Raw genomic sequence first — 22037 nt, forward strand, 5'->3', positions numbered from 1 at the left:
GTCTATATAACAACTACTCAACTATGCCATTGTATAAATAACATAAAAACATACATCTGGCCTGTGGGCTATAACCCATGGACCATGATCTAAGCCTCCATGTAAATAAGTTAGGAAAGGGAAAAAGAGGGGGGAGAGAGAGAGAGAGAGACAGAGAGAGAGAGAGAGAAAAGCAAAACAAACCCACAGGAAGTAGAAGAGAATAATGAATAGAAAATAAAAAATAATTGACTAAATCAACAGAACCCTAAATTTGGTTCTTTACAATTTTTAATGTAATTGATAAACCTGGCAAAATGATCCAGAAATACAGAGAGAAAATACAAAATAACAACATCAGAAATGAAAAATAGGTCATTACTACAGATCCTACAGTTACTGAAAACAAAACTATATAAGTATTAGGAACAACTTTACAGCAACAAATTAGCAATGTAGATAAAGAGTTAATGGACCCCCCCCCCCAAAAAAAGAACTTATCAAAATAAACACAAAAGAAGTAGGAACTAATTAAATTTGTAATAGAAAAAAACCTTTCCTCACAAAGATAACTATGGGCACGTAGATGATCACAGTATTTCCTACTAATACTATTAAACAATAGTATTAATAATTATTAATAAATAATGCCAATGTTACACAAATTTTTCAGAAAGTGGAAGTGGGGAACAGAAAACTACTCAACTCATTTTATGAAGTCCAAATAACACAGAAAACAAAACTGGCCAAGGACATTTGAGGGGAAAAAAAGTTTATAAGACCAAATCCCTCATCAATATAGAAAATCTCTTACAAAATCTTAGCAAATCAAATTCGGCAATATATAAAACAAGACAATAAATCATGGCTAGTAGAGTGTATCCAGAAATGTATACTTGATTTGACATTCAAGTATCGGTAAGTATAATTTGTCACACTAATAAAGGAGATAAATTATGCTATCATCTCAGTGGGTGTAGAAAAAGCCATTTGACAAAATCTAACACCTATCCCTAACCTATCATTCAGCCATCCAAGAATAGAAGGAAACTTCTTCGGTGTGATGAGTACCTGTGAAAAGCCTACAACTAACATGTTTAACAATGAACGTAAATACTTTTGCACTAAGTCTAAAATCAGGATGACATAAAGATGTCTATTTTCATCACTTCTACTGAATTTTGTTTCAAGTAGGTTAAAAAGAAAAAGTATAAATTTTGGAAAAGGAGAAATAAAACTCTACTTGCAGAAAACATGATTATTTGTGATAAAGATCTGAAGAAATCTACAAAAACACTAAATGCAGTAAGTGAATTCAGAAAGGCCTCACAATAGAAGATCAGCGTACAAAATTCTATCAGAATGCACCAGCAACAAAAAGGCGAGAAAATAAATTTACAAATAAGTATCACAGAAAAATATAAGCCACTTAGGAATCAATTTAGTAACATGTGTAAGAACTCTGCACTAAAAAAAAAAAAAAAAAAAAAAAAAAAAAAAAAAAAAAAGAACTCTGCACTAAAAACTACTTAACATTGCTAAGAGTGTTTAAAGTACTAAGTAAAAAGAAAGAGATGCCATGTTTATGTGTAGGAAGTAGTTATTTTGAATATGGAAATTTCAGGTCAATTGTTTTATAAAATAAATGCTGTATCAATATTAATCAAAATGCTATCAGATTTGGTGGGGTTTCTTTGGGGGTGGGGTAGACAAGCTAATACTAACATTTATGTGAAAATATAAAGGATCTGGATTGTCAAAACTTTCCTGAAAAACACATATAATATTAGAGGAATTAAATGACCCGATTTTAAGTCTTACTATGACACTTAAGTTTTAAGGAGTGTGGTATTAGTATAAATATAAACAAATGGAACAATACAACACAAGAAAGAATCCAGAAGTGGATTCACACAAATATGGTCAACTACTCCTTGACCAAAGAGTCAAAGCAATCTAAAAGTCATCTGACCATCATTTCAATAGAAATTTACACCTCACACCGTACACAAAAAATTGCTCATATGCAAATGATAAATTATTGAACACTACATCTGAAACTAATGATGTACTATAAGTTGGCTAATTGAGTTTCTATTAAAAAAAAAAATTAGCTCAGCATGGACTGCAGACTTAAACATAAAACCCAAAAATATAAAGCTCCTAGAAACAAGGACGGAAGTATCTTGGCAACACTGATGCAAAGACTTCTTAAATAAACCTGCAAAATGCTAATCTTAAAAGAAAAGACAGTTAATAATTTAGATTTCATCAAAATTTAAAACTTCAGATCATCAAGAAGGTAAACCATTTACCCGGATCTGCTTCCAGGGATTATCTCCACTAACAACTGGTTATGTTTGGGTTTTCCCAGACACAAAGACAAGAGGGAGGCAATCTATTTGGTAGATAATATCAGGGAACATGAGAAAGAGCGTAGGGAAGTGAGACAAGAAACTAACAAAGTCAATAATAGCTGCGTCCAAAAGAAACAGCACAGCTCATTCCCACTGGAATACACTGGGACAGAGTTTAAAATACCCCTTCGAGATTTCCCAACTGAGTGACAGAGACACTGTGCTATTCATCCTGTGACAATGGCACTCACTGGCTAAAAATTGTTCCCCAGGATATTAGCTCCTGGTACTTCCTTGCTTGAGCTGTTCATGTTCCCTCCACCAGAAAAGGCTCTCAGGAAAAGAGGTGTAGAGGGTTTCAGCAAGAATCCCTGGGCAGAAGTTAATAGCAAGAAGATACAGTCTCAGCACTAACAAAATCTGATATATATGTTCCTGAAAATATTTCCCTAAACAGCCATTTTAGAACTAAAATTTCCTGTAAGGCATCAGCAACAAAACCAGATGGAGGCAGAATTCAGAATCCAAGGGTATGAGGTCTCACGGGCTGAGGTTTGAAGACTCATCTAGGGGAGTTGGTTCTTAGCTTTGTTCCTTCCACCTCAAAGGCTCTCCCTGCACACTTTTCCTCCTCCCAGCTAACTCCTATCTATTATTCAGAACTCACTTTACAAATCCTCCCTGATCTCTTCACAGCACATCATGACCCTGAAAAAGCACACTTTAACACCTTAGACATGGCCTTGCTAGCATACTTCCCAATTTAAATTACATAAATAATAACATAAATTAGTTTTGTCTCACACTAAAACGTTAGCTCCATAAATGTGGGAACTGTCTATATTTTCCATTGCTGTATCTTTAACCCTTAACAGTATTTCTAAAACAGAGTAGGCATACAACACATATTTATGCAGCTAATGTGTTAATAAATTGACTAAGAACTATAGAATATTTCAGATTACCTTGGGACTGGTTTCTCTTGTAAATTATGAAAAATAGAAAACTATCCAAGGAGATCTACGATAGCCAGACAACAGAAGCTTGTCCAGGGAATGAATATACACTATTAAGAAGTCCATCTTAACATTTGACCAAGAGGATTCTAATAAGAAATACATGGACTGGGATTAAAACACACACAAACACATGGAAAAATCTACCAATGTTAAAATATACATGTACGGAATTTATTTGAATTATATAGAATTTTTATATATTTATATGTATTTATATTAATATTTGTACATATTTATATATAAATTTATATGTATTTATATATAATATAATAAATACAACAACAGCAAAACATTAGAAGAGGGGTGTGTGAGATCCTCAGCACACATAAAATATACCATTCAAAACTTGGAACAAGAGCACATGGTATGATACTAGATAGAGAAAACCCTCAAGACTCCACTGAAAGACCATTAGAACTAATAAATGAATTCACTATAGTTGTAGGATACAAAAATCAATACACAGACCTCTGTTATATTTCTATACGCTAAAATGAACTAGCAGAAAGAGAACTGAGGAAAACAATTTCATTTACAATTGCATCGAAAACAGTAAAATATCTAGGAATAGGGGTGCCTGGGTGGCATGGCGGTTAGGCGTCTGCCTTCGGCTCAGGGCGTGATCCCGGAGTTGTGGGATCGAGCCCCACATCAGGCTCCTCCGCTGTGAGCCTGCTTCTTCCTCTCCCACTCCCCCTGCTTGTGTTCCCTCTCTCGCTGGCTGTCTCTATCTCTGTCGAATAAATAAATAAAATCTTTAAAAAAAAAAAATATCTAGGAATAAATTTAACCAAGGAAGTGAAAATTTTAAGACATCAATGAAATAAGCGAAGATGACAAAAACAAATGGAAAGATATACCATGCTCATGGATTGAAAGAACTGATATTGCTAAGATGTCCACGTTATACAATCAATGCAGGCTCTAGCAAAATACCAACAGTATTTTTCATAGAACAACAACAAATAATGCTAAAATTTGTGTGGAACCCCAGAAGACCTTGAATAGCTAAAGCTACCTTCAGGAAAGAAAAAAAAAAAAAAAAAAAAAAGCTGAAAGTATCACAATCCCAGATTTCGAACTATACTACAAAAGTATGGTAATTAAAACAGTATGGTACTGGCACAGGAATAGACACACAGATCAAAAGAACTGAATGCAGAGCCCAGATATAAACCCACACTTATATGGTCATTTATCTACAAAAAAAGAAGAACATACAATGGGGAAAAGAGCCCCTTCAGTAGATGGTCTTGGAAAAACTGGATAGCTTCTGCAAAAGAGTGAAACTGTACCACCTTCTTATACCCACAAAAATAAACTCAAAATGAATTAAAGACCTAGCTATAATACCTAAACCATAAAACTTCTAAAAAATAATAATAATAAGCAGCAATCTCTCAGACAGCAACCTTAGAATATTTTTCTGGTTAGGTGTCTCCAAGCAAGGGAACAGAAGCAAAAATCACCAGTTGGGATTACATCCAACTACAAAGCTTCTTCACAGCAAAGAAAATCATCAACAAGACAAAAAGGGAAAAATTATTTTCAAATGATGTATCCAACAGGGAGTTAATAGCAAAATATCTAAAGAACTCATACAACTAAACACCAAAAAAACCAAAAGATTTAAAAAATATTAACATTATTCTCATCACAACTTGAACATATTCCTGTGTTAAACATCTGAATTCTTGTCAATTTTTTACTATTAAAAACAATCCTCAAAAATATTTATCATGACTTTTTATATATGTACATTTCAGTAGGATGATATCTTCATGCTAAAGAACATGAATTTTATAGTTTTAAAATTTAGAATATTAATGATGCATTTCCCTTTGAAAAACTGTTCTCTTTATATTGTAGAAGAACTTTTCCCACAACCTTGCCAATGCTTATTATTAATCCTCTTTTAAATTGTACCATTTTAATGAGCAAAATAAAACGTCACTTCTAAGTTGTGTTTTCTTCATTAATAAGGACACTGATATGCTTGAATGTATTTTTACGTCTTGAATTACCTGACCCTATTTTCCCCTTTTTCTAATAAGTGAGATATCTTTGTCTGATCACATTCTTTAAGGTCTTTATGTATTTCTGATACAAATATTTTTATAAAATATATAGAGCGAACTTTTTTTTCGCTTTGATGAATAGCACAGTGTCTCTGTCACTCAGTTGGGAAATCTCGAAGGGGTATTTTAAAAAGAGTGTTTGCTTATTTTCCATTCTGTCCATTGTTAATAAACTTTCCAAAGGTGACTTTTGTTTCGATGAAACACTGTGCTTAATTAAGCACATGCATCATGGTCAGATTTTATGTGGACAGACCTGGCTCTGTCACTTACCACCTGTGCGACCATGTACAAACTCCTTAACTCTGAGTCTCAGTTTTATCCCTTTTCTAAAATGGGTGTAATAATATTGGCTACCTCAGATTTAATGAGGATCAAATGATCAGCCATTATTATTTTGGTTTTTATTATTCTGAAGGCTTTACATTTATATCTATCTCTTGATTAGTAAGGCCCATCGCACAACAAATTGAAGGAGAAATATGGATTACTGTTGATTTTTATTTACTTTTTTTTTTTTTTTTTACATTATCTACAGGGACCCACATACTATCTACACAATGAAAATAAGTAAAACCCAGACAGAGATTTTCTCAGACAAGAATCAACCATCCATGTGCCTGTTTCAACAAATGAGAGTCACAAACCATAGTGTTTGCCTTTCCATTGATAGCACACAGGTCATTACTCTGTGTCCAGCTCCAAGTCTGTGTAGAAGTTTTGAAAATGGAATCTTTAGAGCATTTCACACACTGACAGGTGGTCTGTAGAGGTTTGTCAGCCATTTAAAATGCAAAATGCTTTTATTTACTGTGGAACAAAACTGTAGTCTAGGAAGCCAAATGCCTAGTGAAGCAATGGGTGACCACCAGGATATTTAACACACAACAAAGATTTACAAAAAGAAAAAAGTGAAGGAGTGCCTAATCGGCTGAACACCCGACTCTTGATTTTGGCTCAGGTTATGATCTCAGGGTTGTGAGTTCCAGCCCAAGACGGGCTCCACGCTCAGCGTGGAGTCTGCTTAAGACTCTCTCTCCCTCTCTGTCTGCCCCTTCCCTGTGTGCTCACACTTGCCCTCTCTCAAATAAAAATAAATATACCTTTAAAAAAAGGGGGGGAGGAGGGGAAAAGAATAAAAGTAAAATGACACCAAAAGAAACAACAAATCTTTGCCCCTTTCAACTCAATTCGTTGGACTAGTCCCTACTGCAATCTTTATAAAACATGCTTTGAGGTTTTCCATCCAAGTCACCCTTTTACAGATATGCTAGACATTGTCAGTGTTGCCCTTGACCTAAACAGAATTATCCAGACATAGTAGTGGCCAGAGCAGAGTATAGTAAAGTCGATGTTTGCCTCGTCTGTACATTGCATTTTTACAACTGCTGGCCAGATTGTATGAACTCTGAGAAGTTGCCTCAGAGTTTCTATATTTCTGCCTCATAGTCAACGTGCAATCACTTTAACTCCATAGCTATAGCCTAAGAAATGAAATTTAGCTAAGTTCAGGTATTCCTTATACATACCTATGTACATGATTTTTAAAATTAATTTTACACAAATCAACTTTGTAATGTATCTCTGAGCTTTTATCATAACCTATCAAGTTAATTCAACTCTGGGTAATAATCCTGCATTTTCCATAACCACTACACTAGTAAAGCATTTTACTTCACCCATGTCACTTACTGTCTTTAATGTAACTACCTCCATATTTATTTATTTGCTGGAGACCCTACAAGGCGAGGTAATTCAACAGTGACCACACAGAGAATAAACAGCAATGCTAGTGATTGAACTCAGGTTTATCTGATTCAAAAAATCCATTCTCTTCCAAAACACTGTATAGGTTCAGAGTATGGTAGAATACTACCTTCTCCTCCCAACATTATTCTTTTTTCAGATCATTACCTGAGTTATTTATAAACTAGGTAAGCATGGCAGTGTCAAGGACAGAGCTCTGTGGCATGCCACCAGAGAACTCTTCTTTTCTCGTGTGCCGGCAATGACCCATTAGTCAATTCTTTGATAAGAGTAATTCCACCAGCCACAAGCCGACCTAATTTTGCCAAAGCCCAACCCATACATCATCATGTTTACAAGAATACCATGAGAGACTTTGTCAAAAAGCTTGCTGGAACATGAAACATGATGTCTACCTGCAGCATTTCCAGAATTCTCTTACAGTTGAGAATTTGGGTCACCACTATTTAAGAGAATGTACTTGGTTTTCGCCCTTCAGGATTTGTCAAAGCCCTTCCAATGTCAGTGTCCACTGCGACTCTGAAAGACAGCCTGTTTGCTCTCATGTCCTTTGCCAAAGAATCTCCCCCTTTTTGAAAGCATGTCCTAGATCTCTTATAAGACAAATGTCCTGTGGCATATATTTTGCTAAGTACCTGGCTCACCAGTTAGTTTCAGTTTCCTATCTCTGATTCAATGTGAATTGCAGTTAGTTTGGTCTAACTTCACCTATCATTGATGACTTGAGATAAATGTAAACATATGCAAACACACACATATATGAGTCTCTCTAACGTGTGTGTGCGCGCGCACACACTCACACACACACACACGCACATTCATATCATGCATCAAATTAATCATGTTTGTTTCCTTCCGGTCGCCCCACATGTAGGCTGCTTTTTTGTGCCCCTTCTCATTCCTCTGTGTGGAAGCTACACATGGAAAGTGGCAAACCTCCACCACAGCCTCAATGTGAAGAAATCTCACATGGACAGCCCGGAATCATAACTCCACAGCATCTGCAGTCCCTTGAATTAGCCAGGCCACTCAGTAATGCATATCCTGCTTACTTCATTTCCAAATCCATTCCACTACTTCAGCAAAATAACTTCGAGAAATACTCTTCTGTGCCTCTTACTCTCTATACACTTTCTCCAGCATTTGGTGTGTATGGTTATTATTTCGGCCTTCAGATTCATTTGGGTTTTTCCTTCAAGTTTTCTCAGAGCCTTCCTTTTAGCTCTTTGCTTTCCAGAATCAGTGTTGCCCATGACATATTAGTCATGAAATAACAAAACAGAAATGTCTCTGAGCTGCTTATCTCTTACATGGGAGGAGGGAGAGGTAGAGAACATCAGTTCATAGCCCTGGAAAGAGAGTGTGATGGAAGTCTCTTCTTCCTCTCCTCGGGTCCTCTCAAACCATCGTTTACCCTAATTATTGCTCCAGTAGGTGCACTCACAAATTTGTACCCTGCCAGCAGCTCATCACTAGAGCATCCTGTTTGTCCTGCTTCCTTCTCTGGGCTTCTATGAGTTCACCGCATGATACACCTATAGGGAACTCTCATGGCAGCCACGTATGACCAGCCTAGAAGAGAGAGGAAGTTATGCACAGGTGACTTTTGACCGATGGGGCATGAGAGCTATTGGGTAAACGTTCTTCCTTATGGTCCTTAGGCAGACAATTCTGAAGCTCATTCTATACACCAGAAGGTCCCAACAAGATCAAGCTCATAATGTAATGGTAGTAACTGTACATCTTTAATAAAATTACATTTCCCTTCTCCGTTTCACTCTTTGCAGGCTCTTACTTCCATTCCCGGGGGTTGCTTCACAAATGAACTACCTTATCTTTAGCTCTGTCATGGGGGAACCCAGGCTAGGACAGGAAGCATGATGGCCTTCCTGTTTGAATGTGACATTCATTTTTTAGCTCTTTTTTTTCCCAAGTAGAAGTCTTCTTGCCAAAATAGGATTAAAATTTACCCTCAAATGCCCCAATATCCAGTGACCCTTCTGCTCTCATACAGAAGATGCAGCTGTCAAACAGTACACAACACAGAGACAGAGGACGCTGCGTACTCAAAAGAAAAAGATAAAAGTGCAGGATCACAGCTATTATTCAGGTTAGGGTGGGACGTAGTTCGGAAACTAGCAAATCCTTATATAGAAATCCACCGATAAACTCTGGGCTACAATATCACCTTCATCATTTTTATCAATGCATTCAATTCAGAGGCACCTGTACCAGTGCGTTTGGGGTGGGACAAGCCACTAGGCACATCATACGTTGAGGCACAATAATTCCCTTGGCCACACGGGCCAGTGGGATGATGAAGTGACTGCAAATATTTCTTCTAAATGTATTATATATAAATGCATGTGATTGTCATTTAGAACTATTTGCAGAAAGTCCTGTTAACCCTTTTGTCCTCCTTTAAAATCTAAAATTTGAATCCCCATATACTAATCATAACCAAGAGTTCATGCAGTGGGTCCGTGCAACAGATCTATCTTAATCAGGGTGGTTTTTTTGTTCTCAGTAATGGAAACACCCGTTTAAGCTGAATTAAGGAGCAAGAAAATGTTTTACATCCTGTAAAAAAAAAACAAAAAACAAAAAATAAAAACTTGAGTAAGGTTAATTGATCCAGCTGCTCAGTGATTGTAACAAGGATCCAGGTTCTTTCTGTCCCCAAGCTGTCAGCTACGTCCTCACACTGCTTACAAGGAAGCTGCCATTGTTGCTGGTGTTATTTTCACATTGAAAATGTTCTGTGGAAGCAAGTGCATCTTGGCGAGTTTCTTAGGGAGGGCGAATGCTTTATATCGAAACTCTGATCGCTCGTTACCAAGAATTTGGTCACATGCCCCAACTAACCTATTGCTGGCAATGGAAATGAAATTGCCGTGGCTGACTTAGACTACGGGTCGGAGCCGGAAACAATGTTGACGAGTCAAACACAGTGTCGAGAACACGTACCTCACTTGATATATTACAATCAAAGGCTCTTACATCCAGAGTAAACAAAGCCAGATAAAGAGCCCCCTTAACCAAATGAAGCTTGTTTTACTGCACACACAGCAACACAAAATTATTTTTATGCCACAGGAAAACCTGGTTCAGAAAGATTTCCAGCACAATTTCCCAGATCAAAGTCTTTTCTGCAAGACCCAGATCATTATCTGCACGCTGAGCATAATGAGGTCACTATAAACAACACTTCTTTTTGTGTTTATTGGCTTCCATGTCGCAAAGTTACACATGAGAGAAGTTCTTTGAAGTTCAAAAGAGGACAAATCAATAGCTGATGTAACGAGCCTGTCTCAGACCTTTTAAATTACACCCGTATGTAATTTATATATCCCACGGGTTTGGAGATTGTGAAATTTCTGTCCAGAAGTCCAGTGGTTGGCTTGAGGTCAAGCCCAACATGAATGAACGCTTATCGCTGTGCCAGGTGCAACTCATATTGTGATGAAGTTCTGATATTTTACTGGGGGCTTCTCTCCAGCTTGAATCCTCTGTCATTTTGACAATTGAATCTCATTTGCAAGGCAAGGATAAAAAAGACAAATCTACATCTTGACATCTTCTGACGTCTCTCTAGAGGTGATGAATCCCTGTTTTGGTTAAGGCTCAAAATAATTGAGCAATGGAAAGTAAATGAGAGAACAGTTTTCACAGTAGCTTCCGTCATAACCGTCTGTCAAAGCATCTTGTCAGGTTACAAAACAATGATTTAAATCCCAAATGCAACTCGTCTTGCACCCGTGTGAGGTAGTTACACGTGTATGCTCAAGATACGTGCACGCGTATAACAGAAATACTCTCCCAGGTTTTATCTCCATATTGGTAAACAACATGAAAGAAATAGCCATATTCAAAAGTCCAAATCACTATAACCAGGAAATACAAAATTATTACAATTATATTATTATTTGAAACTAATTTGATTGCCATTCCAGAAGAGAAACATTGACCTAAAGACTAGTTCCTGAGTTCCAACCCTGCTGCAGATGATCCAAGAAGACAGGGCGTTTGTCTTCAGCGGTTTCAATTTTTTTTTTCATTTATAATGTGTTAATGATTTATTATGTGTCTATGCCTACGGAATGATCATTTTTCACTTTAATTCACAGCTAAGTATATCTAGAACCGAAGTTCCATTGATCTCCCCTGATTGGTATGATAAATAATAAAAATTTTCTTTTTGACAAAATTCCCTAGAATATGTATCTCTACTTGTATTTCCCCCCTGAACATAAAAGTAAGTGCACAATTGATAAACACTGGTTTAAAAGGAACAACTACGCTAAAGGCTGCTGTCATTGGCTTCAATCGTTCACTTAAAGTTTATTGAGCACTTACTTCTAAATACCGCAACAATAGTAATAAACAAGAAAGAAAGCGTTCGTTGGCTCCAGTCGAACCTACACTCCAGTGGGTAAATTCATTCACAGGAGTCCTTTGAACGGAGACCTTGATCCAAGTGTTGGCTCTCACTTGGGGTCCTGAGGGCGGGTAGGTATTACTCAGTTCTCCCGCCTCCCCTGGCTCTCACTCTGGGCAATGAAAACAGTTCTCCTGCCTCTGGACTCCCAATCTAACCTTTAGAGTGAGAAGGTACATTTGACCACCACTTTTCAGTTCTCAAAAACCCATTGTCTCCCTCTTTGAAATATACTCAGTTATTCATCCTTAAGCCTTGGTTCAGTAAGTTGTGGCATTTTACAAAGCGCTACTTAAGAAAGTGAAGTGTCATTACTCAACATTATAGATTTAAATAAATTTTGTCACCCATTGTCCTTTCTTCCTTCATTTAGTCAATGAGGAGAGAGTAAACATCTCTCAGATACATAAAAGCAACAAAGGCTGGCAGATGATAAGGAAATGGGTATCATATCATGTCATCTCTCTAATTTTCACTGAAAAATTTCTATTTAACCAAGAATCTCAATTATCCTCCTCATCGAAAAAGGACTGTAAATGTGTACTATTATTATTTGCTGTATCTAATAGTGACAGATCTAATGACAATGCCATAAGCAGCTGTGATACTTATTCAATGAATATTTATTGAGCAGTTACTATGAATAGGCACTTTCCTAGGCGCTTGAGAAATGGTGATGAGCAATATAAAACTCCTTGCTCTGGAAAAGCTTACATTCATTTAACACCCTTCACAACCTCTTGAAATGGGTGCTATTAGTAACCCTATTTCTCAGAAGAGAGTATAATGGGATTTAAAGGTTAATTAATTTGCCTGATGTCATACAGCCATTAAGTTCAAAGACAGGCTGTGAATCCAAGTCCATAGGAGTCTAGAGCTTGAATCTCTAATTACTTTAAATATAAAACCCAATGCACAGTACTTTCTAGTTGACCACGAACTCATAGCAGTTGCCTTGATGTTAAAGACTATGAAATATAAAGACTAAAAAATATGGAGTTTATTATGATAAAAAGACTGAGCCCCAGCAAACCAGCTACTTCCTTCTTGAATCCCCATTTCAGAAGTTTACAGCCACAGTAACAAACATTAGAGGTGGTATGAGATAAAGAGTAAGTGGAGAGGGTTACGGAGTCAGGGAAACTTCCATCTGCTCTTTTCTTGCTGCTTACTACATGCGTGATGTTGAGCAATGACGTAATGCCTCCAGGTTTTGGTTTCCCGTATAACAGAGTAGACAACACTACCTACCAGAACAAGCTATTATGCAGCTCAAGAAATGAGGCTGCATGTCCAGAGCTCAGCACAGTGCCTGACACACAGTTTACACTCCAAAGAAACTGGACCTGACTCTTGCTACTCCGATGTCTGCATAAGGCAGAAGAACTGCCCATGTTACGGGTACAGACACCTGATACATTTAGGGAGGCTAACTCAGGGTGTTTCATAGCTCTTGTTTTCTCACAGTTCTAGATGTTTCTCAGGTATATCTCCTTGAGCGAAGAGATTTGAGGTCTTCATATTAAAGACACCTAATTAGTTGCCTCATGCTTAATTTATAGGGACATAAAAGCATACCTGTGTGTTACAGGCTAGGTACCAAAATTTGTAGAAAATCACCTTAAACTAAAAACACTTTCAATATCAAACTGGTTATGTTTCTGATAAATAATGCACTAAAGAAAATTTCAAGTGATATTTCTTGCTTTTAAATTTAAAAAAAAAAAAAAAAAACCTGATGGTCCTGTTTTGCAGCTTTAGCTTTAAAAGGGTAATTATCTATATGTGTGTGTATGATTTATATATGTGCTTGTGTGCATATAATATATATACACACACACATATATACATATAATGTGTGTGTGTGTGTGTATATATATTATATTATACACACACACACTAATATATATACTAATCTCAGAGTGTGGACAATTTAACTATATACCACTAAGCAAGCCATAAAAGGGGTGCCTAGCTAGCTCAGCCAGAAAAGCATGAGTTTGAGCCCCACACGATGCGTAGAGATTAAATAAATTTTTTTAAAAACTTCAAAGGAAAGCCATAATATATAAAATTAATGTGTTTGACTTCACAGAAAATCAGAATCACATATGAAAAAAATGCAAAAGACAGACTTTAAAACATATTACAAACCAGCAGAAGAATAGTAACACATGCGATATGCAAAATTGTTTCTGTTCTATATAAATAGGTCCCATCTTGCTGAGGAAAAATGACAAATTCTTAGGGAAAAGAATGGACAGAAGATGTAAAAGGCATTTCACATGCAGGAAAAACGAAACCACAAATGGCACTGAAGTACTTGAAAAATGTTCAAATTTACTCATAATTGAAAAGCTGCAAACCAAAACAAAAAGGCTATTTTTTATTACCACTATGAATAGCATATATCAAAAAGCAAATTAACACCCAGCACTGGCAAAGTGCAGGGAAACAGGCATTCATTGTTCATCGGAATATAAATTTGTGCATCCTCTCTGGAGAGAAACTCGACAAAATATTAGGCAAATATATACCACAGTACTAAAATACATATCTTTTTATTTAGTATTTCCACTTCTGTATTTTACTTTACAGACATGCAGACTTTAGACACAAAGAATTCAATGAAAAATTTTATCATTGTTTATGGAAGGCAAAGACTAAAATCTATTTATACAGCCATCAAGATTAGATTGGCAAAGCAGATAATATTAGAGCCATACAATGATGTAAGAGATAGATCTATTTATACTGGCTATGATGGAATTATCTTCAAAATATAGTAAGAGGGGAAAAGCCTACAAGACTGAGAAACTTCTTTACCATAGTAAGTTCCTATTTGGGTAAAAAAGAAGATATATCTGACGGCTAGACAAAGAGAAGAGATTTATTTTTCAAGTCTGTGTTGTGCATTCATTGCTTTTTTAAGGTGTTAAATGTATGTAAATAGGTACTACTCAAAGAAAAATATAATTCTAGAAAGAACAGAAATGGCTGGAGGGAAAAAAAGGAAAACAAAAACCTAAGACATACTGAGGAGAAATTTAAAAGTTTTACAGATAATTATTTACAATGCATCCCAAAGAAAGTTCTAAAAAGATTAATGTGACTAAGGAAATAATCATATAATAAATTAAAAATGACCCAAACCAAACATCTGAATATTCACAGTAAAAAAACCAAATGGATGATGAGAATTGCACCACCTAGAATTTGGCATTTCAAAAAATGTAGATTTAAAGAATGGCCTAAAATACTCCAGATAACGAGCAGGAAAAATGCTTACCCACCAAGAACTAAAATTCAGGTAGGATTGATAATCTTACCTGCCATTATGGTTTCTAAATATTAAGGATTGAACCCATCAAAGCTCTAGGTACAAATGTATCTACTGACTAATAATTCTATACCCAGCCAAAATATCATTAAGTCTGGGGACAAAGTAGGGAAGGACTTTGTAAGACATGAACAGACTCAGCAATGTTATTTCCTACATATTCTTTCTCTAGAATTCATTCAGTGATGTACTTTGGGAGAAAACAGTGATAATAAGATGACAGGCAATCTGAAAAAGAATGGCAGTAACACTGGAAATCAAAGAAACTAAAGCCACCAATAATGGCTATCTAACCACCAAAAAGGAAATCTCCCCAAATTTGGAAGCAAGTCACAGATTCCCAAGAAGTATTTCTTTAATAAAATTGATGAGACTGAGCAGACACTATAAGATGCTGAAATACTCTGGTGATAACAGAGTAACAGGTTATTTTGTTCCTCTGAACTAAGTAATATTTAACTCCTCAGATTGACCCTGTACAAGGTTCTGTCTCTGAAAATACTACCTCCTATTCTTTATATTACACGGTGTATTTCACCTTTCTGAAGCACTTTTTAAAAATTATTTTCTTTAATACTGGCAGTGGAGTATTTATTTAATTTAGTAAGCACTTCGCTTCTTCCATATATAAGATTAGAACAGTTAAAAAGAAGTTTCAGTTTTATAAGTGACTTCATGCAGAGCGGACCAAAAAAAAAAAAAAAAAAAAAAAACCAACGAAAACAACATAAAAAAACCTCATAGTAAAATCTCCAAGAGGTGGTATAAATAGCAATAGAAACAAGGAGCTGTGCATTCAACGGCATGTGTCTTGAAAAAGCTCATTAATTCCAGAAAACATTTCCCACGTCTTCATTAATTGGAAAGTGCTTGAAGGCTAGGTGTTTGAAGGAACATGCCACAGCATACTGTGTGAATTCAGTTTGAATTCAGGAAAAAAACGCAGTTTTCTTTACTGAGACTTAAAAGGTGTAATCACTGGCAGGCCATCGCAGTCAGCCCAAAGGACATACAGAAGCAGATAAAACATCACTTTGTCATAAGCTTCATGGCTTCAACTCCAGTGATGTTTCGAGAAAGAAAATGTTCAATATGTGTAACTATCAGATTATATCACACTGCCACAGAGAAGTTCTAATATAAGGAAAACAGTTTTAAATTCCTTTCTCAGGACTATCATTTGATTCTAGCACCTCTCTTTCCTCCCATCACCAAAGACCTACCCATTTTTTTTTTTTTTAAGATTTTATTTATTTATTCGACAGAGACAGAGACAGCCAGCGAGAGAGGGAACACAAGCAGGGGGAGTGGGAGAGGAAGAAGCAGGCTCATAGCGGAGGAGCCTGATGTGGGGCTCGATCCCAGAACGCCGGGATCACGCCCTGGGCCGAAGGCAGACGCTTAACCGCTGTGCCACCCAGGCGCCCCAAGACCTACCCATTTTATTACATTCAAGTTTAAGGTAAATTTAAAATGAAATTGATTCCTAACATCATGTAAGAGCAATGGATACATACGTTGGCTGAGAATAATCACTGAATATTTTACAAACTAACGGGCAGGCACGTAAACTAATAAAAACGTAAGAAGTGCTTGCCCCCCAAAAAATCCAGGTTATACTTTAGCTACTAATGAGAACTAGCACCGGCTACATCAGAGAGGCAGGACTAAGCCGTGAGTTGGGTAATCTGTTTAGATGCTTTACAGCACTGCCTCCAGAGATACATAAAATAAAACAGTGGATGCCCCAGATGTAAACCTGATGGGGCATGATAGGGTTTCCGGGGTCTGGCATTGAGTTATCTTTTTCATTATCAAATCCACAGGAATAAAGTTTTAGAAAAGTAACCGAGATAAGAGAACAAAAATCAATAAATATTTCTACAATTGTGATTTATGCCAAAATTTTTTAAAAAGCCTTTGGTATAATCATAACAGTGGGTATTTGATGGTGTTACACTCAAGGCTCAGAAGCCTCAACCTACTTATGTTCAAACCTCGCCTCCTTTCTCACTTCACCCCTCAGGAGGGAGACTTGCTCGCTGATTTATCAAGACAGTAAACATTTATTGGAATGGGTTGGAGAATGGGATTTACTAGGAGGAGAGGTAGTTATATTGGGGCAGATACTCTTTCTCTCTCTCTCTTTGTATGCATCTTCTTCCGTGACTCTTGAGGGACAAGAAAGGGCAGCCCCCTGAACCAAGGAACAGTCCACCAGTGAGAGGACTAAGCTCCCTATTTCCTTTCTCTGGCTTCCCGTGATTGACAAGGCAAGCAGGGTAGGAGGCCTTGTTCTCAACCTGAGAAGACCAGGCTATGGGTGATCTTCTAGATGGAGAGGAAAACTCACTTCTTGTACCTCAGGTAGTCTAGGCTGGACATCCTTCACCACCAAAGCCTGGAGACCTTAGGAATGTAAAAAGGGTCCTCTAATATGGCTGTAAATCCAAGCAAATTTGCTTTGTACATATTCCTACCTGTGCCCAAGAGACTGCATTGGGGTTTTAGGTCAAAATGCTTGCTAGTGGTAAGTGTGACAGATCGAGCAGTCCTCACTCACAGCTTGATATCTCTGCTTCTATAATTAAATAAGTATTGGAACAGCTTTGGAACTTAGAGCAGAATGAGGTTTTTTTGTTGTTCTTGTTTTTTCAGGCATCACATTCCCTATATTCGAATTTTAGAGAATTAAGCCTAAGAAACTTAACTATTTAAATACTGTGATCTCTTGGAGTGCCTGGGTGACTCAGTTGTTTAAGCGTCTGCCTTCAGCTCAGGTCATAATCCCAGGGTCCTGGGATGGAGCCCTGAGTTGTCAGGCTCCCTTTTCAGCCCTGCCCTGCTCACAGTCTCTCTCGTGCATGGGGGTGCTCTCTCTCTCTCAAATAAAAATTTAAAAATACTGTGTCTCTCTCAGGAAGAAAGGGATAAAGAAAGGGGGGGGGAGGTAATCAGAAGGGGGAATGAAACATGAGAGACTATGGACTATGAGAAACAAACTGAGGGCCTCAGAGGGGAGGGGGGTGGGGGAATGGGATAGGCTGGTGATGGGTAGTAAGGAGGGCACGTATTGCATGGTGCACTGGGTGTTATACCCAACTAATGAATCATCAAACTTTACACTGGAAACCAGGGATGTACTGTATGGTGACTAACATAATAAAAAAACATTAAAAAAAAAAAGGAGGAATAAACCATGAGAGACTGTGAAAAAAATAAAAAATAAAAATAAAAATACTGTGTCTCTCAATATCACATTTTCCTAGAACTGGGATTACTTTGAAAACAAAATTGTTTTCTTATATTTACAGAACAAAAAGGTCCATAATGTCACACTCAAAATCCCGAGAAATTAATATGCATGTGGACATAAAAACAGAACTTTGTGGAATTAATATGAAACATACAAACAATTGACTTTTGTAGGACACTAGATAGTAGAGAATGGAGTCTGCTGGGAAGGCAAATGTCTGAGAGCTCTTCACCAACATCTCTTGAGGTGAACAAAATATATCCTTTGATACAATAAAGAGCCTCTTTCTGAGCTGTTGGCCAGACAGAATCAAAGCAGAAATGCAAAGCCAACTAATATGGATAAAAATACTGGTTCATTCATGGGAAAAATCACCTACAAAAATGAATTTTAAGGATTTCAAAGTCTTAGTCAAAAGCTTATCTTGGGGGAAACTGGCTGGCTCAGTGGGTAGAGTGTGTGACTCTTGGCCTCAGGGTTTTGAGTTCAAGTCCCACATTGGGCATGGATTCTATTTAAAAATGAATTTTAAAAAAAGGATATTTTCTCTCAAAGAATAAGCTTTAAATCATGTCATTATCACTCATAAAAATCCACAATTGACCTTTCTCATCATACTGTATTTTCTTAGAAATAGCCGATTTTTTAGCCAATTATTTTCTTTAAAAGATCTCAAAATAGTTTCTAAATAGCATCCAAATTCCTTTGGGTATTAATTTATTCCTAATACAAAGTACACATCCATGGCTTTGGGAATTAGGCTGCACTTACACGCAATGCCTTACTATAAGGATTACAGCTGGAAGTTAAGTCTTTGAAATCCCCTTCACGATTGGTCCCAGATAAGCTGCACCTTGTCACAAAATCCTGCAGTCACAAAGAGACCTGGCGATTCCCTACTAATATAACATCTCTCCCCCCGCAGACACAGCCTCAGAGTGTCCAACTACGCAAGAAAGAGCACTGGTCAGTTTCAGGTAATCCTCAGTGATTCCTTTATGTTTAACCAGGGAGAAATGACAGCGTGGTATGTTTTGGAACCTGGAAATGTTGAATAAAAATCATCTTCATTTTTGCTTATTCTCGGCTTTCATACATCATATCCAATGAGACTCGCATTGATGTCTGGAGCCAAATTACCTCTATTCAGATCTCATTACTGAAAGGCTCAGGATAAAACTAGATGAATGTGAATTATGTCTGGGATACATTAATATCTGAAATGCACTAGACTGTATCTTTTATTTTCCCATTGGTTATTTCTCTCTTTTTTTTTTCATTCTCTTTTTCCTGATCGTATAATTTGACCAAGCGCTTTGTGGCAGAGGCACTAGTGCACCGTGGAAAACACGTATTATGGATAAGAACTGTCGTTCTGCCCCATCCAGCCCCGCTCCCAGTTACAGCTGTTCACGAGACACCTAACTTCACCTTGTAAACGATTCTACTTCTCTGTGCTTAAAGACATAGGCAGACACAACACAAGCTTGTAAATCCTGCCCAGCTTCATTGAAGGCCAAGCTTTCTGCTAATAGGAAGGAAATAAAAAATTATTACCACATAGCATCATTATTTAGTTGAAAATAAGAGTCTGTATAAAAGAAAAAGCAGGGGTGCCTGGGTGGCTCAGTTGGTTAGGTGGCTGCCTTTGGCTCAGATCACGATCCCAGGGTCCTGGAATCAAACCCACATTCGGGGTCCTTACTCAAGGGGGAGTCTCTCCTCCTGCTCCTTCTCTCTCTCTTTCAGATAAATAAATAAGATCCAAGGAAGGAAGGAAGGAAGGAAGGAAGGAAGGAAGGAAGGAAGGAAGGGAGGGCAATTTCCAAGGTATTTAAGTTACAAATTTTTTATACCACCTTTGATGGCTTTAAACTCATGTTCTTTATTTTTTTAAAAGATTTTATTTTATTTATTTGACAGAGAGACAGCCAGCGAGAGTGGGAACACAAGCAGGGGGAGTGGGAGAGGAAGAAGCAGGCTCCTAGCGGAGGAGCCTGATGTGGGGCTCGATCCCAGAACACTGGGATCACGCCCTGAGCTGAAGGCAGACGCTTAATGACTGCGCCACCCAGGCGCCCCAAAAAGCATGTTCTTTAAAAAACAGTAAAGCAAAATTTCCTCTTAGCAGAGCGATCAACCATATGATTTCACTTATATAAATGGAATCTTAAAATAAATAAATAAATAAATAAATAAATAAATAAATAAATAAATAAATAAAGTAACCAAATAGAAAAGCAGGGATAAAACAAAACAAAACATAAATACAGAGAACTGGTAGTTGCCAAAGGGAAGGGGTGGAAGGATGGACGAAGTAGGTAAAGGCAGTCAAGAGATACAAACTTCCAGTTATAAAATAAATACGTCACGGGGATGGAACATACAGAAAAGGGAACATAGTCAATAGTACTGTAATAGTGTTGTATGCTGACAGATGGTAGCCACAATCGTGCTGAGTGCAGCACAACGTAGGAAAGTTGTCGATTTACTACGTTGTACACCTAAAACTAACATAGCATTGTGTGCCATTTGTACTTCAATAATAAGCAAACAAACAAACAAATTTTTAGGGAAAAACTGGTAAAATGTGCACAGGGAGAGGTTTCAGCTGTTGATGAATTAAATTAAAAAAAATCATCCAACTATAGCAAAAGAAGGGGGAGGAGGAGGACAAGGAGGAAGAAGAGAAGGGGGAGGAGAAGGAGGTGGAGTTGGAGGAGGAGGAGAAGAGGGGGAGGAAAAGGAGAAAAGAGATCACGGAGGGTTGAAAAATTAACTGCTAAGGGTTCTCATTTACAGGTCTACCGTAAATGATGTCATTAAAAATCTAGTTCGTGTTCATCTTTAAATACACTTGCATCACTGCTTAAAACACAATATCTGCATGTTTACACAAAGGCCTCAACACCAACGTTCACGCAGCTTTGTTCACATTAGCTCAAAGCTAGAGTCAACCGAAGTATCTCTCCGCTGGTTAATGGGTAATGAGAATGCGGCGTCCCTGTGCAGTGGCTGCTGCTTGACAGTTGAAGGAAATGAACTAAGCCAACACCGCAACATAGAGGAATCCAAAACAACTCTGCTCAGTGAGTGAAATCAGACACAAAAGAGTTCAAACTCTCATTCCATTCATGCTGCCTTGAGGACAAGGTAAACTAGAATGCCAGAAAAGAAAACGAAAAGGTCAGAGGCCAGGGTTAGGGAAGGGGGTAAACTAGCAGGGCGGAAAGCAACTCTTTGTGGTGATGGTTTGGTTTCATGACTTAGCTGGAATCATTACCCAATTCTGAACATTTAGCAGAACTCATCAAGCTGTACATTTAAATTGGTCCAGTTTGTTGTATTAAACTGTACTTCAATAAAGGTGGTATTAAAAATTCACTAAATATCTATCAAGGAGATAAAAGACTAAACTAGATAGCACTGGTAAGGAGGTTGGGGGAAAAAAAAAAGTAATAGACAGGAGCACATCAGCTCCCAAGTGCAGCTTGGGCCCAAGTCAGGAGACTAAGTTAAAATGTCAGTTCCACCAGATCCAGGCCATGCAAAAAGGGGAGAGTAATACTATCTCATGCTTAAAATTTCTGTTAAACTTAAATGAGTTAAACGTGTAATGCAGAATACCTGGTGCATAGCAAGGACTCAAAAACTAGTCACTATCATCACGAAGGGAAATTATTTAAGCAATCACTTACAGTGTTAATATGCCTTCTTCACTAGGCTTCCTAGTATTTTATGTTAGTCCCAACCTCTGCTTCTTAGCCAGCGATCCTAATTTACCCAAATGACCCTCCTCTCTG

This window comes from Ursus americanus, chromosome 5, assembly GCF_024610735.1.
Source record: "Ursus americanus isolate L20-20 chromosome 5, mUrsAme1.1.p, whole genome shotgun sequence".
In the NCBI taxonomy this organism is placed as follows: domain Eukaryota; kingdom Metazoa; phylum Chordata; class Mammalia; order Carnivora; family Ursidae; genus Ursus; species Ursus americanus.